Genomic DNA, 9443 nt, shown 5'->3' on the forward strand with positions numbered 1-9443 from the left:
GAGAAAACCTATTAATGACAAGGACCATACAATGTGCAGGACCTAATGAATGAAGATATGAAACACTAAGCCTGGACACCCATTCTTGTTAATAAGCATTTCTACTAAAATTTTTGTGCAAATCTTGATTTTTTTTAGGGCTCTTTTACATCCCTCGGATCTCAGATCAGAGGATTGGATTTTTGCTCGAAGCTCATTCTAAATCTGAGTAATTTAAATGCTGTTCTTTTTTTTAGCTAGGGCAAAGGAAAACATCTCAATTATTCACATATTAACAGGCCTCCCATTGGTAAACCCTTGAGATCCCTCCTACCCATTGGAGAGTATACCCAGTTTGGACCTTGTAGCAAGGGATGTCCCTCTGGGTTTCAGTGATGGCCCATCAACTTGGTGACATTCACAAGTTGCCCAGCAGAGCCCCTCATGTGGGCCAAATTCTGAATTTTTGATGGCATGATATTTCATTTTTTTTACTTCAAATTCACCCATCTTTGGCCTGACTTTGGGATAAGGGGTAGGTGTGTGGGGGCAAGCTAGAGATTCATGAATTTTAAATCCCCGGTTCTCAAATCTGATATCCAGGATTCGATAACCGAGGCATTCACAGGTAGTGTAGTGTTAAGTGAAAAACTTGTTTAGCATTATCTAGATGTGACCAAGTTCATGAACTCCCTGTGTATGGGTAAATTAAAATACATGAATTTGGTCACAATTGTGTTGACACCAAACGAACTCTACATGCAAGGTATTCTTTTAGAATTTTCTTTTAATTTCTGAAGTTGTCACTGTTATGACCCTTCAACGAAGGCATAGCACACCCTTAAACCTTTAACCAAGATGCATTTTGGCTCACCTGTTTTCCTTTCGTCTCCTTTGTTGTTGATGCGAGCCTTTTCAACACTTGAGATCTATGAGCAATCAAATGGTGCATGTTGTGAATAATTATCTCATGAAGCCATAAAAGGACTTTGTTTCAATCATATGGTACTCAAATGGCTTAATTATGCCTTTGGACTATGTGGGGTCATTACCTCGATTGATTAGAAAGGACACTAAATTGCCATAAAAATGTATCTTTAGTGGTTATGGAAAGGAATGCCAAGTCGTGCATGGTTTCAGTCAATAAAAGTAGTGGTTTCTTGCAAAACGTAGGCTACATTTTGGAAATTTTGGCAAGGAGGAAAAATATGATTTTATGTAAAAATGCGTTCTCTCCATTAATTAAGGGGATCATTTCTCTAAACCGTCATGTTCTAGGGAAAACTGTGGAAACACTATTCACACATCTTTGGAGGGCTTACCATTCTGACCACTCATTCATCAAAGTTGTCCCTTAGCACCAATAATCAATGGTGTAATTAATGCAGATAATTATAGCCTAGGCTGCTCGTACATAAAGGATCATTACGAACATAATCCCACACAAGAAAGCCTACTGAAATATGTCAATCAAAATAGTATAATCATGGCCCGTGTCCGGTTCACTAGTGGTGCTAGAAAACCGCTATCTTTTTAAACCTCCCTTATCTTTATGAAGTGACCATTATGCTCAATCCACTCACTCTCTCTTGGTGTAAGATCCTAAATACCAACCATTTGAAGCCACAAAATGAGGAGAGGGTTGCGTGTATTAATGACAATGATATTTTATTTTGTGAAACTGTACTTATATACAATTATGGTTGCTTGCAACTCAAATAATCAACTATACAGACAAGAAGCCAAGGAATAGTGTAGATTCCAAAGAGGTACATCGTTGTGAACTATTTGAATTGAAGTCCCCTCTCATACGGGCCGCCTCACATTATATTGCCTCCAAGAAACCAAACAAAATTTTGGGAAATGACAAACAAGGAAGGACATCAAATCATTATAAAATACTGCTCTAAATGGAGAAGAAATGGAAATTAGGCCAATGCCCAACTGATTCTGTCTCGATTAAATTAGGGCAATCAGGTTAGTTCCATATTCCATTAAGTCCCCATCTCAATCCTTCTAAATTTTTTGTTCGAGTGGCTCGCCACGTACCACTCACGTTCCAACAATATGAAAAAGCATGAGCCTACCTTTCATAAAAAAAAAAAAAGCGTGACCCCTCCCCTTCCACCCTTATGTATCATAAAATATAATAATAAAGTAATTAACATTCAGATTAAATGCAAATAATAACAGTGTTATTTGGTGACACCATAATGTTATAATACCTTTTTTTCCTTTTGAGCATCTCCATGGTACGAAAATTTGGCATTTATGATACCCTAGAACCACCTCTCTTTTCCCTCCAATTACGCTATAGGTTGCGCTGCATTCCTTCCCCTAAAAACCTCTACTAAAATCTCTCTCTCTCTCTCTCTATTATATATATACTCAAGCAGGCCACCCCTTCTTCATTTCCTTCCTTGACAATGGAGGCAGGCGAATCCTCTAAACCGCTCAAATACAAGGTATCCATATTCTCTCTCTCTCTCTCTCATAAGATCTGTAACTTCCCGCACACTCTGTAATTCTTATTCTTCTTTATCTTCAGACGTGGGTACTGAAGGTTTACATCCACTGCGAAGGCTGCAAGAAGAAAGTGAAGAAAGTGTTGCAGGGCATCGATGGTCGGAAATATTCGTTTTCCCGAATCCGTAGTTGTTTTCCGAGGGGTTTCTCTGTTTCATGGTGTTTTCTGACTCGGTTTGATTTTTTTTATCTTCTCTGGGTTGGTGGTTTTCCGGTGCAGGGGTATTCACGACGACCGTGGACTCCGTCCAGCAGAAGGTGACGGTCACCGGAGACATCGACGCCGATACGCTGATCAAGAAGCTTCAGAGGTACGGCAAGCACGCCGAATTATGGCCGGAGAAGGAGGATAAATCCGTAAAGAAGGCCGCTGGAGAGGGCGGCAAGGGCGGTGGCAAGAATGAGAAAGACCCCGCAAGTAAACCCACCGAGAATTCAGGAAAGAAGAACGACGGAGGCAGCGAAACAAAAGATGGAGCGGCGAAGGATGCCGGTGGTGCGAAATCCGGCGATGGGGATGGAGTGAAAGCAGCCGCGGCCGAAAAAACGGCCGGGGGGGCGGCACCGCCAGATGGTGGTAAGGCCGGCGAAGGCGGTGGTGGTGGCGGAGGTAAGAAGAAGGGTAAGAAGGGTGGTGAGAATTCCGGTGATGGTGGTGCCGCAAATACTGACGGCGGAGGTGGTGGTGATCAGATTCCGGCAGCGTCGGGGGCTCCGGCGATCACCATCCAAGGTGCTGGACCGATCCTTGCTCCAGCGCCCCATCCTCAGCTACTCCAGCAATACGTACCGCTGGTTCAGCCGATATCCGCCGGGTGGGGCCAATGGACGCCGGCTGTGAATTACAGCACGGCCACCCCCGTTCTGAGCTACGGCGGGTCCTACGCGCTCCCTCCCTACGTCGACGCATCGTTCATGGTGCCGTACAGCTCCGGCGGGGTCGTTCGGTTCGTCCCGCCGGGATCTTACCTGCAGAAGCAGGAGGACTACTACATGTTCAACGACGAGAACGCCACCGGTTGCTCGGTGATGTGACGAATCCGCCAGAGATTCTCCTCCGGCGGAGGTTAACAACATCGACATGCCCTCCTGTACATTTCTTTTTTGGTTATGTGCCCTTCTGTTCTTCTTGTTCTTGGGTGATATTTTTGCTGATGTGTAGTAAAAAGCAAAATCGGAGAAACTTTAGCTTAATAAGGAAAGATGGTGTAGATTTTTTTTTGTTTATATAATATTTTTTAGATAAAAATATTTTGCCTTTTTAGGTGAAAAAAAAACTAATTAGCCGTGCTAATCGTTCTTAATTATGGTTATAAAAAAAGGGGTAACAAGTTTTAAGTAGTTAATCACTTAGTTGGGACATGATGGGCATAAAACTGTAGCCCTTGTTTTTTTAATTGGGTGCTTATGTTGTACAAATGAGTTGGTTTGTCACTTCTGGTTGGTGGTTTATCCTTTCGAGTGTGGAGGGTTGGTAGATTCCCACTTGAACCCCTAATAAATTATTGTGATATGGGGAAAGCTCACATATCACATGGTTGCTCTTAGCTGTCCATGATAAGCTTGGCTTCTTGTGGGCTTTGTTATTGTTATGGTTGTGGTTATTGTTATCGTTATCTCTTAAGTGGATGTGTTTGTTTGGTTGATGGGCTGGTTATCTTTCCCAAATTGTGTTTTTTTTTTTGCTATTAAGAATTGATTTTGATTGCTTGCCATGTGATGACCCAACTGCCCATCAGATTATCTTCTAATCCCAATTCCCGAACAAGGTCAGGATGAGAGAGAGACCAACTAAACAGTAGAATAATTAAGAAACCGCATGAGAGGAGATGGTAATTACTCTAAGGATTTGCTCTAGGTCAGTTGCCTGAGTATGTCCACAAGGGTTTGTGTCACCAAGTTGATGGGACGATACAGGTTCGAAACTCACAGGTGGCGTTCCTTTACTGCAAGTCCAATCTGGGTTTACTCCCTGGTGGGCATGAGGGACCCTAAGTGGAGGCCATCCAATGTGCGGGGGAGGATGATGGAGGTGTTTTCCCTTGGACTATAAAAAAAAAAAAGGAGATGGTGAGTACAAAAAATCAGGAAAACTCTAGATTACACAACCACAAATCCCACCTGTTTTTAGGAGTGCAACTAAACGGTGCTATACATATATATATATATGCTACGGATCTGGTTGGAATGTTGGGTTGAGGCTATGGGTGTCCCGATTCCCATCCCATTGAGGAAAAATGTACAAGTGTACATTTGAATCCTCAGATCTAAAATCCAAGAGTGTTCCTTCGGTTTGAGATCCAAGAATCTAAGAACGGACCCTCCCCGTCTGTTATCAGGTGTAGGATCTTGCCCTTATTCCCTTTTATATGGGGGATCTCAGATCGTTAATTCTGAGATCGAGTGTTTGAGAAGCCTTTGATCTTTGCATCAGGCCATTGCCACATATGCCTTCCCAATGCCACATCAGATCCTCTGCTCTCAGGCCAGACTATCACACCAAATTATTTTTTTTTGCTACACCCCTGTTTGTACCCCCCCCCCCCCACATGAATCCTAGCTACGCCCCTGGCAGCTACGACAATGCTGGCTGCCCATCATTGCTTGTGATGGATGGCCGTCATGCTGAAATGGATAAAAAAAAATGCGTTTTTTTATGTTTGTTGGAGCTGTAGCATGACACCTAAACCTCAAGAGTATATATTTTTTAAAATAGATTTAGGTAAAACCTTGATGAAATATCATTTAAATAATTATCCCAAGATCGAAAAAAGAAACGGGTTTCAACACTTCAATATAAATATTCATATTCATTTACAACAAAAATGAAAAAGTTTACATCACAGTTCATAATTATAGCAAAACTTAAAATTTCAAAAGGTTCATCATAAGAAAGTCCAAGAGTTCATCTATCAAAATCCACGAACCTCCGGTGTTCACTATGCTCTATTCTACCTTCGCCTTGGTTCATAAAATTTTTAATGACAACTGTGAGAAACAACTTATCGTCATATAGTCTCACTACTCAACCTTCTGGTTTACTCAACATAAAAGAATAACTCAAAGGAGTCGACTCACCCCAACTGGAGTCGACTCACCCCAACTGACGTCGACCCATAGATCAAAAGAGCACACACATATAAGAAACTCAAGAGGAGTCAACCCTCAAAAACAGGTCTAACATCAATAGACCCAAAAAGAAATTGACCCTCACACATAGAAATTAGCCCTAAAAAAATATAAGACATTAATTACATAAGAGTTGTCGACCCTTCCATCACAGGGCTCGACTCAAAGAATAAACAAATCATAACTATATTAAAAAGAAGTTGACTCCTCCAACATAGGGGTCGATCCTTAGGAGCTTCACGCATCAAGTTTTAAAACTCGGGCTATGTCGACCTATATGTATGAATATTTTATTAAATCTTTCGTTTAATTCTTTTGCTTTATATGAGATTAACATATACTTTTTATTTTGATCCTCCTTTATATCCAAGAAGCATGACATCTTCGGCCTATTTAAGGAGCATCCTTCTCCTTAGGACTCAGAATGTGAAAACCTTATCCCTTTATGAAGTTAATATAGTGCACTATTGGGCATACGGCAATAGATTCACCTCCGCCTCATGTATAAGAATCCCAGTTTTCTAATCCCGATAGCTGGAGACGCTCCACAATTGACTAACTAGCATTACACGCTTTGCCACAAGCTTGGTGCTAATGCTAGTGCATCTTTAACAAGCATGCTCAAGCCACACATTTTGACAAGCACAAACTAATATTTTAGTTAAGTTTATTTTTAATTATTCATTTCTTATACATCACATAACCTCACAATATTCTCTTTTGTTACCCGAGGTAAACATTCGAGCATGCTCTTGTAACAATATAACTTTAGGGTCGTCACCCTAGAATACCAATTGTATATTTCTTTTTCACATTTATATTTTCATTTTTGTAATACCTACAACTGTAACACGGGACTTGACATCTCAATGCATTATACAACACACAATAAGATGAATATATATTCATGCATGAAATGATTCTCTCTAGAAACAATCAAAATCAAATAATGCTTTATTGTGTAAAGATTATGAAAAATCAACTAACGCTGATACCAAGCAAGCATACACAACTGTACGAACTTGCATCCATCAAAACCCAGGCTTAATAGCGCGTACCCAAACTCAAAATACCAAGAAAACTTATTTAAGAAACTCATGAGTCGAGTCTTAATGTTTAGGGGTCGACTTTGGTAGACTCTTTGTTTCCAAGACTTGACTCCTCAGCTACAACGGTTGACTCTCATGATATCAAGGGTTAACCCTTACACTCTAGGGGTCGGACCATCGGGTTGACCTAAAGCACAAGAACAACAAGGGGTCAACTCTTTGAACACAAGGGTCGACCCTCATGCTTCACCTCATGCCAACCGAAATGGAGTAGTAACCGGGGTCGCCTCCTGCGTTCAAACAGAAGAAAAAGCAATCTGAAAAACTTTAGAAAACAATAACTCAACGTGAATTCATGTTCATATTTCATTCATTTACACCAGGAATCAAAACTACACAACAGAAAGCTTCAGAAATACATGTTAAACCAGATTTCAAGTCATATATTAAGCATAAACATAAAGCTTTTTAGAAATCTCTTCTTTTCTAACATGGTTCATAAAAAATACATGCCTGCAAAACTTCTACATGCGGCATACTTTCTAGAAGTCATGGGAGTAGAGAATTGTACCTTTTTGAAATGTGCAAGAGCACCCAACCCAAAAATACATTCCAAGAACTATCTCAGATCAATCCCCACTTTGTACCCAATCCTTAAGGTACTGAAGTTTATTTAAAACATCGATTCTTTGCCTTCAGCCTTTTCCTCTTGTAACAGACTCAACCTCAACCAGAGAGAGAGCGAGAGGAAGAGGCTGAAGGTGAGGGGAGGAAATAAGAAGAAATTGGGTGAGAGGGAAGAATAAGGGGATTGAGCTGCAGGGTTAGTGAAGGTCGTTGGGGACTGTACTGTCCCATTTGATGACAATTGACCCTACCGAAAGTACACATTTACCCTAACAAAAATAAAGTTTTCAATTTTACCTTTTTAACAAACTTAATTACAAGACTGCCATTACCTATAAAATCAATATATTTTTTCAAAAAATCCTTTTTTATCCTTAAAACAATAATACCCTAACTGTTTGTTAAGAATATCGGCCATGTCCTTTAACCCCCAAAACTTAGTCTTTTACAAAAATAATGATTATGCCTCTAAGAGGCCGATGTTCGACTGGTTTGAGGTCCAAAATCATGAAAAACAAAATTTTATCGCATATAAGACATTCGTAACCCGAAATGCTGGAATATAACTTAACATATATTTTTTTTTAATATAAAAAAAAAGTCAGGATGTTATATTAGCAGCCGTCAAACCGTCGCCAATACCCCATGGGGATGCACCCAACATTTTTTAAAAGGATGGACCGCCACTAAAGGCTCTTTTTGCATGATCTTGATGTTGTTTCAGTGAGTCCATCACTTGCACGGATGGCCGCTCAACAACATTCCACTATGGATTGTGCTCCTACGAGTTATCAAACTGAAGAAAGAAATAAAAACTTCATTTTCACCTTAAAATCAAAGACTAAGGTGGTCATCATTCACTACTAAAGGAGTGGGAGCTTTGAAGGACAGTAAAAAGAACAAGGGCACTAGGGTCATCATTTATGTACTGTGTGTGTACAAGAATTATTGGCTATGTTATAATTCGTTACTACTTGCTTCTTTGATCGAACAAGGTTTTCTTTTACTTTTACTTAGGGGTGGCAATCGGGTCGGGTTGGCGGGTCAGCATACCTCAACACGAACACGACCTGTTTATTAAACGGGTCGGATGTGGCAAACACGAACATGACCCATTTATTAAACGGGTAACTCGACACGACACAGTTAACCCATTTAATAAACGGGTCGGGTCGACACGACACAGTTAACCCATTTAATAAACGGGTCGACACGACCCGATTACACCTCCATCTATATTATGTTCTATCTTCTTTCAAGAAATGAAAATGGTGCCTGTTAAAATGTTTTGGTAATGATGAAACATTGTAGGTCCTTTCTGTCACTGCAAAAGTTAGTAGCATTCAGATAAAAAAAATAAAATAAATAGTGACCAAGATAGGTTGATGATGCAAGAGATGGTCACCATAAATGCTCAGAGCCGCCTGAGTTTATTATTTTTGTCAGAAGGACAAGAAAGAATCAGATATTCAGGCAATGATGGCATTGCACTCAACCTCAATGACAAGAACAACCTCGTGCTTCAGTCTTTTGCCTCCAACTTTCCAATCTAAAAGGCCTATATCTTCCTTGTATCAAACAATGGTATTAATGTCACCAACAAAATTTAAATCCCAAACTATTTATCATCCATCCCCTGTCAAACGTTCTTTCAGTCAAAAGATGCCTTCAAGACTCACTAAATTACATAAGTACCCTTAATGCAGAGAAAAAGAACGAAAATGTGAAAACCCATTCAATGCACAAAATATCATAAGTTATTATGTAATTAAAAGCTGAGAGCCAAAAACTTATCCATTAAATAGACAAGACCAGATGGTGAGTTGCTTTGCTGCACCTTTAGAAGCAAAAACATTCTTTTCGGAAACCGCATCTGGGTTATCTTCCTTGCAACGTATATATAAACAAGTTGCGGGTTGACGGGTTCGGGTAAACGGGTTGACCTGCCCGCCTAACCCGTTTATTAAACGGGTCAGCCGGGTTGGCATACCCCTAACACGAACCCGACCCGTTTAATAAACGGGTTAGGCGGGTCAACCCGTATATGACACGAACCCGTTTAAGCCAAACCTGAACCCGCCTAAGAAGCCGGTTGGTGGGTCGTGTCAGATTTTGCCACCCCTACTTTTATTC

Source organism: Nuphar pumila, chromosome 6, assembly GCF_984573655.1.
Source record: "Nuphar pumila chromosome 6, dmNupPumi1.hap1.1, whole genome shotgun sequence".
In the NCBI taxonomy this organism is placed as follows: domain Eukaryota; kingdom Viridiplantae; phylum Streptophyta; class Magnoliopsida; order Nymphaeales; family Nymphaeaceae; genus Nuphar; species Nuphar pumila.